This window comes from Tachypleus tridentatus, unplaced genomic scaffold (assembly GCF_004210375.1).
Source record: "Tachypleus tridentatus isolate NWPU-2018 unplaced genomic scaffold, ASM421037v1 Hic_cluster_2, whole genome shotgun sequence".
NCBI classification, from domain to species: domain Eukaryota; kingdom Metazoa; phylum Arthropoda; class Merostomata; order Xiphosura; family Limulidae; genus Tachypleus; species Tachypleus tridentatus.
The window spans coordinates 38,024,544-38,033,199 of record NW_027467782.1 but is presented as its reverse complement, the minus strand read 5'-3'; the positions used below and the strand labels follow the sequence as shown (position 1 = coordinate 38,033,199).

At 34.4% G+C, this 8,656-nt stretch overlaps 1 protein-coding gene across 1 annotated transcript in view; it reads right to left on the bottom strand.

Annotated features, from left to right (window-relative positions):
* Positions 1 to 5,124: 5,124 nt before the first annotated feature.
* LOC143242141 (RNA polymerase II-associated factor 1 homolog) overlaps positions 5,125 to 8,656 on the bottom strand; it is a 71,828-nt gene continuing 68,296 nt past the window's right edge. Inside the window, exon 11 of the mRNA XM_076485457.1 lies at positions 5,125 to 5,671. The gene's annotated coding sequence lies outside the window, so the exon portion shown is untranslated. The remainder of the gene's footprint in view (positions 5,672 to 8,656) is intronic.

The window sequence follows — 8,656 nt, the reverse complement described above, 5'->3', positions numbered from 1 at the left end:
CTTGGTTAGATTCCTGCTAAAACATAAACGGTGTTATATTAATATTGTCTTTAATTGATATTTTACCAGTGATCTTAAAGAAATCTGTTCGCTTTTTCAATTTATGTAAAACTTCTGCTGTTCATTCATCAAACAAATTTGTTTAGATAAAAACAAAGTACCGTAGAACAAAAATCATATATAAAAACAAGCTTATTACGTTGTTTTACAGGTTTATAGATGACAACCAACTCTCCGATAACCAGGTTTACAGACAACCAACTCTCCAATTACCAGGTTTATAGATAACAAACTCTTCAATTACCAAGTTTATAGATAACCAACTATCCCATTACCAGGTTTATAGATAACCAACTTTCCCATTACCAGGTTTATAGATAACCAACTCTCCCATAACCAGGTTTATAGATAACCAACTCTCCCATTACCAGGTTTATAGATAACCAACTCTCCAATTACCAGGTTTATAGATAACCATATCCCATTACCAGGTTTATAGATAACCTACTATCCCATTTCCAGGTTTATAGATAACCAACTCTTCCATTGCCAGGTTTATAGATAACCAACTCTTCAATTACCAAGTTCATAGATAACCAACTCTTCAATTACCAAGTTCATAGATAACCAACTCTCCAATTCCTGGGTTTATAGATAACAAACTCTCCAATTCCCGGGTTTATAGATAAAAAACTCTTCCACTGCCAGGTTTATAGATAACCAACTCTTCCATTGCCAGATTTATAGATAACCAACTCTTCCATTGCCAGGTTTATAGATAACCAACTTTCCCATTACCAGGTTTATAGATAACCAACTCTCCAATTGCCAGGTTTATAGATAACCAACTCTCCAATTCCCGGGTTTATAGATAACCAACTCTTCCATTGCCAGGTTTATAGATAACCAACTCTCCCATTACCAGGTTTATAGATAACCAACTCTTCCATTGCCAGGCTTATAGATAACTAACTCTCCCATTACCAGGTTTATAGATAGCCAACTCTTTCATTGCTAGGTTCATGGATAGCCAACTCTTCCATTGCCAGGTTTATAGATAACCAACTCTCCAATTACCAAATTTATAGATAACCATCTCTCCCATTACCAGGTTTATAGATAACCAACTCTCCCATTACCAGGTTTATAGATAACCAACTCTCCAATTACCAGGTTTATAGATAACAAACTCTTCAATTACCAGGTTTATAGATAACCAACTCTCCCATTACCAGGTTTTATAGATAACCAACTCTCCCAATACCAGGTTTAAATATAACCAACTTTCCCATTACCAGGTTTTATAGATAACCAACTCTCCCATAACCAGGTTTATAGATAACCAACTCTCCCATTACCAGGTTTATAGATAACCAACTCTCCCATTATCAGGTTTATAGATAACCAACTCTCCCATTACCAGGTTTATAGATAACCAACTCTCCCATTGCCAGGTTTATAGATAACCAACTCTCCAATTCCCGGGTTTATAGATAACCAACTCTTCCATTGCCAGGTTTATAGATAACCAACTCTCCCATTACCAGGTTTATAGATAACCAACTATCCCATTACCAGGTTTATAGATAACCAACTCTCCAATTACCAGGTTTATAGATAACAAACTCTTCAATTACCAAGTTTATAGATAACCAACTATCCCATTACCAGGTTTATAGATAACCTACTATCCCATTTCCAGGTTTATAGATAACCAACTCTTCCATTGCCAGGTTTATAGATAACCAACTCTTCCATTGCCAGGTTTATAGATAACCAACTCTCACATTACCAGGTTTATAGATAACCAACTCTCATATTACCAGGTTTATAGATAACCAACTCTCCCATTACCAGGTTTTATAGATAACCAACTCTCCCATTACCAGGTTTTATAGATAACCAACTCTCCCAATACCAGGTTTATAGATAACCAACTTTCCCATTACCAGGTTTTATAGATAACCAACTCTCCCATAACCAGGTTTATAGATAACAAACTCTTCAATTACCAAGTTCATAGATAACCAACTCTCCAATTCCTGGGTTTATAGATAACAAACTCTCCAATTCCCGGGTTTATAGATAACTAACTCTCCCATTACCAGGTTTATAGATAGCCAACTCTTTCATTGCTAGGTTCATGGATAGCCAACTCTTCCATTGCCAGGTTTATAGATAACCAACTCTTCCATTGCCAGGTTTATAGATAACCAACTTTCCCATTACCAGGTTTATAGATAACCAACTCTCCCATTATCAGGTTTATAGATAACCAACTCTCCCATTATCAGGTTTATAGATAACCAACTCTCCCATTACCAGGTTTATAGATAACCAACTCTCCAATTCCCAGGTTTATAGATAACCAACTCTTCCATTGCCAGGTTTATAGATAACCAACTCTCCCATTACCAGGTTTATAGATAACCAACTCTTCCATTACCAGGTTTATAGATAACCAACTCTCCAATTACCAGGTTTATAGATAACCAACTCTCCCATTACCAGGTTTATAGATAACCAACTCTCCCATTACCAGGTTTATAGATAACCAACTCTCCCATTACCAGGTTTATAGATAACCAACTCTCCCATTACCAGGTTTATAGATAACCAACTCTCCCATTACCAGGTTTATAGATAACCAACTCTCCAATTACCAGGTTTATAGATAACCAACTCTTCCATTGCCAGGTTTATAGATAACCAACTCTCCCATTACCAGGTTTATAGATAACCAACTCTCCCATTACCAGGTTTATAGATAACCAACTCTCCCATTACCAGGTTTATAGATAACCAACTCTTTCATTACCAGGTTTATAGATAACCAACTCTTCCATTACCAGGTTTATAGATAACCAACTCTCCAATTACCAGGTTTATAGATAACCAACTCTCCCATTACCAGGTTTATAGATAACCAACTCTCCCATTACCAGGTTTATAGATAACCAACTCTCCCATTACCAGGTTTATAGATAACAAACTCTTCAATTACCAAGTTTATAGATAACCAACTATCCCATTACCAGGTTTATAGATAACCAACTCTCCCATAACCAGGTTTATAGATAACCAACTCTCCAATTACCAGGTTTATAGATAACAAACTCTTCAATTACCAGGTTTATAGATAACCAACTCTCCCATTACCAGGTTTATAGATAACCAACTCTCCCATTACCAGGTTTAACCAACTAGGTTTATAACCAACTCTCCCATTACCAGGTTTATAGATAACCAACTCTCCCATTACCAGGTTTATAGATAACCAACTCTCCCATTACCAGGTTTATAGATAACCAACTCTCCCATTACCAGGTTTATAGATAACCAACTCTCCCATTACCAGGTTTATAGATAACCAACTCTCCCATTACCAGGTTTATAGATAACCAACTCTCCAATTCCCAGGTTTATAGATAACCAACTCTTCCATTACCAGGTTTATAGATAACCAACTCTCCCATTACCAGGTTTATAGATAACCAACTCTCCCATTACCAGGTTTATAGATAACCAACTCTCCAATTACCAGGTTTATAGATAACAAACTCTTCAATTACCAAGTTTATAGATAACCAACTATCCCATTACCAGGTTTATAGATAACCAACTCTCCCATTACCAGGTTTATAGATAACCAACTCTTCCATTACCAGGTTTATAGATAACCAACTCTCCCATTACCAGGTTTATAGATAACCAACTCTCCCAATTACCAGGTTTATAGATAACCAACTCTCCCATTACCAGGTTTTATAGATAACCAACTCTCCCATTACCAGGTTTATAGATAACCAACTCTCCCATTACCAGGTTTATAGATAACCAACTTTCCCATTACCAGGTTTATAGATAACCAACTCTCCCATTACCAGGTTTATAGATAACCAACTCTCCAATTACCAGGTTTATAGATAACCAACTCTCCAATTCCTTACCAGGTTTATAGATAACCAAACTCTCCAATTCCCGGGTTTATAGATAACCAACTCTCCCATTACCAGGTTTATAGATAACCAACTCTCCCATTACCAGGTTTATAGATAACCAACTCTTCCATTACCAGGTTTATAGATAACCAACTCTCCCATTACCAGGTTTATAGATAACCAACTCTCCCATTACCAGGTTTATAGATAACCAACTCTCCCATTACCAGGTTTATAGATAACCAACTCTCCCATTACCAGGTTTATAGATAACCAACTCTCCCATTACCAGGTTTATAGATAACCAACTCTCCAATTACCAGGTTTATAGATAACCAACTCTTCCATTTACCAGGTTTATAGATAACCAACTCTCCCATTACCAGGTTTATAGATAACCAACTCTTTACCATTTATAGATAACCAGGTTTATAGATAACCAACTCTCCATTACCAGGTTTATAGATAACCAACTCTCCCATTACCAGGTTTATAGATAACCAACTCTCCCATTACCAGGTTTATAGATAACCAACTCTCCAATTACCAGGTTTATAGATAACCAACTCTCCCATTACCAGGTTTATAGATAACCAAACTCTTCCATTACCAGGTTTATAGATAACCAACTCTCCCATTACCAGGTTTATAGATAACCAACTCTCCCATTACCAGGTTTATAGATAACCAACTCTCCATTACCAGGTTTATAGATAACAAACTCTTCAATTACCAGGTTTATAGATAACCAACTCTCCCATTACCAGGTTTATAGATAACCAACTATCCCATTACCAGGTTTAAATATAACCAACTTTCCCATTACCAGGTTTTATAGATAACCAACTCTCCCATAACCAGGTTTATAGATAACCAACTCTCCAATTACCAGGTTTATAGATAACAAACTCTTCAATTACCAAGTTTATAGATAACCAACTATCCCATTACCAGGTTTATAGATAACCAACTCTCCCATTACCAGGTTTATAGATAACCAACTCTCCCATTACCAGGTTTATAGATAACCAACTCTCCCATTACCAGGTTTATAGATAACCAACTCTCCATTACAGGTTTATAGATAACCAACTCTCCCATTGCCAGGTTTATAGATAACCAACTCTCCAATTACCATAACCAACTCTCCCATTACCAGGTTTATAGATAACCAACTCTCCCATTACCAGGTTTATAGATAACCAACTCTCCAATTACCAGGTTTATAGATAACCAACTCTCCCATTACCAGGTTTATAGATAACCAACTCTCCCATTACCAGGTTTATAGATAACCAACTCTCCCATTACCAGGTTTATAGATATTTGGTATCATTTGTTTGTATAACTTTAAATTATACAACTGTTGATCATTCAGTATACATCGTAAATCAAAGACATTGAAGTAACTTTTCTCAAGTTAATTTTCTTCGTGTAATCCTTCTCTAGTGGCAGTAATTAGTCTTTTGTAAATCGAACATGCTAATCTCATAAAGGGTTACCCATGGATGTAGTTCCGTATCTCTGACCAGTGCTTTCTACGTGTAGTGTTAAAATATATACGGATTTTACATACCATCACTGTGTCCCAAGTTAAGGTTCAACATCCAGGATTACTCAAGTAATTAATATCACCCGCTAGTACAGCGGTATGTCTATGGATTTACAACGCTAAAATCAGGGGTTTGATTTCCCTCGGTGGGCTCAGCAGATAGCCCGATGAGGCTTTGCTATAAGAAAACACACACAAACATTTAATAAAGTCAACACCACAACGATGTTACTAAACTATAATGCAATCAACTGTGGTATTTTATTAAGACAACGATGTTACTAAACTATAATACAACCAACTTTAGTATTTTATTTAGACAAGGATGTTACAAAAGTAAAATACAACCAACTTTAGTATTTTATTTAGACAACGATGTTACTAAACTATAATACAACCAACTGTAGTATTTTATTCAGACAACGATGTTACTAAACTATAATACAACCAACTTTAGTATTTTATTTAGACAACGATGTTACTAAACTATAATACAACCAACTTTAGTATTTTATTTAGACAACGATGTTACTAAACTATAATACAACCAGCTTTCATATTTTATTTAGACAACGATGTTACTAAACTATAATACAACCAACTTTAGTATTTTATTTAGACAACGATGTTACTAAACTATAATACAACCAACTGTAGTATTTTATTCAGACAATGATGTTACTAAACTATAATACAACCAACTGTAGTATTTTATTTAGACAACGATGTTACTAAACTATAATACAACCAACTTTAGTATTTTATTTAGACAACGATGTTACTAAACTATAATACAAGCAGCTTCCATATTTTATTTAGACAAGGATGTTACAAAACTATAATACAACCAACTTTAGTATTTTATTTAGACAACGATGTTACTAAACTATAATACAACCAACTGTAGTATTTTATTTAGACAACGATGTTACTAAACTATAATACAACCAACTTTAGTATTTTATTTAGACAACGATGTTACTAAACTATAATACAACCAGCTTTCATATTTTATTTAGACAACGATGTTACTAAACTATAATACAACCAACTGTAGTATTTTATTTAGACAATGATGTTACTAAACTATAATACAACCAACTGTAGTATTTTATTTAGACAACGATGTTACTAAACTATAATACAACCAACTTTAGTATTTTATTTAGACAACGATGTTACTAAACTATAATACAACCAACTTTAGTATTTTATTTAGACAACGATGTTACTAAACTATAATACAACCAACTTTCATATTTTATTTAGACAACGATGTTACTAAACTATAATACAACCAACTGTAGTATTTTATTTACAACATGTTACGATGTTACTAAACTATAATACAACCAACTGTAGTATTTTATTTAGACAACGATGTTACTAAACTATAATACAACCAACTGTAGTATTTTATTCAGACAACGATGTTACTAAACTATAATACAACCAACTTTCATATTTTATTTAGACAACGATGTTACTAAACTATAATACAACCAACTGTAGTATTTTATTTAGACAACGATGTTACTAAACTATAATACAACCAACTTTAGTATTTTATTTAGACAACGATGTTACTAAACTATAATACAAGCAGCTTCCATATTTTATTGAGACAACGATGTTACTAAACTATAATACAACCAACTTTAGATTTTATTTAGACAACGATGTTACTAAACTATAATACAACCAACTTTAGTATTTTATTTAGACAACGATGTTACTAAACTATAATACAAGCAGCTTCCATACTTTATTGAGACAACGATGTTACTAAACAATAATACAAGCAGCTTCCATATTTTATTGAGACAATGATGTTACAAAAGTAAAATACAACCAGCTTTCTTATTTTATTAAGACAGCGTTGTCACTGAACTTTTATGTAACGTTAGCACTTTTGTAAATAATGCTTTCGTTTGAGTTTCTGAAACTGTTTGTATCACTCGTAATGTAACTGCTGGGTTTAATTATAGTCACAGTGTCCATTGCTGTAAACAGTTTTTGAGTACGTTGTTTTTGTAAATCTTCAAGGTGAACCCTCAGTTTGAGACTTACATCTTTAATCCCCAGTACAATATTTGGTATATCATTTTTGGTACGCCAAGACATTTATCGAAGTTCTTATTTCCAGTATATATTTTCAAACAAGTCAAAATGAAGAGAGAAGTTTGTATTTCCCTTTCATATTCTCAGCAGTGATAAATCTGTTTGAAGAGATCCTAATGTAATACAGCAATATGTGAGATCACACACAAGTGAGATCCTAATGGAATACAGCAATATGCTATTCTCTATCACACACAAGTGAGATCCTAATGGAATACAGCAATATGCTATTCTCTATCACACACAAGTGAGATCCTAATGGAATACAGCAATATGCTATTCTCTATCACACACAAGTGAGATCCTAATGGAATACAGCAATATGCTGTTCTCTATCACACACAAGTGAGATCCTAATGGAATACAGCAATATGCTGTTCTCTGTCACACACAAGTGAGATCCTAATGGAATACAGCAATATGCTATTCTCTGTCACACACAAGTGAGATCCTAATGGAATACAGCAATATGCTATTCTATCACACACAAGTGAGATCCTAATGGAATACAGCAATATGCTCTCTGTCACACACAAGTGAGATCCTAATGGAATACAGCAATATGCTATTCTCTATCACACACAAGTGAGATCTAATGGAATACAGCAATATGCTATTCTCTATCACACACAAGTGAGATCCTAATGGAATACAGCAATATGCTATTCTCACACACAAGTGAGATCCTAATGGAATACAGCAATATGCTATTCTCTATCACACACAAGTGAGATCCTAATGGAATGAGATCCTAATGGAATACAGCAATATGCTATTCTCTATCACACACAAGTGAGATCCTAATGGAATACAGCAATATGCTATTCTCTATCACACACAAGTGAGATCCTAATGGAATACAGCAATATGCTAGTGAGATCCTAATGGAATACAGCAATATGCTATTCTCTATCACACACAAGTGAGATCCTAATGGAATACAGCAATATGCTATTCTCTATCACACACAAGTGAGATCCTAATGGAATACAGCAATATGCTATTCTCTATCACACACAAGTGAGATCCTAATGGAATACAG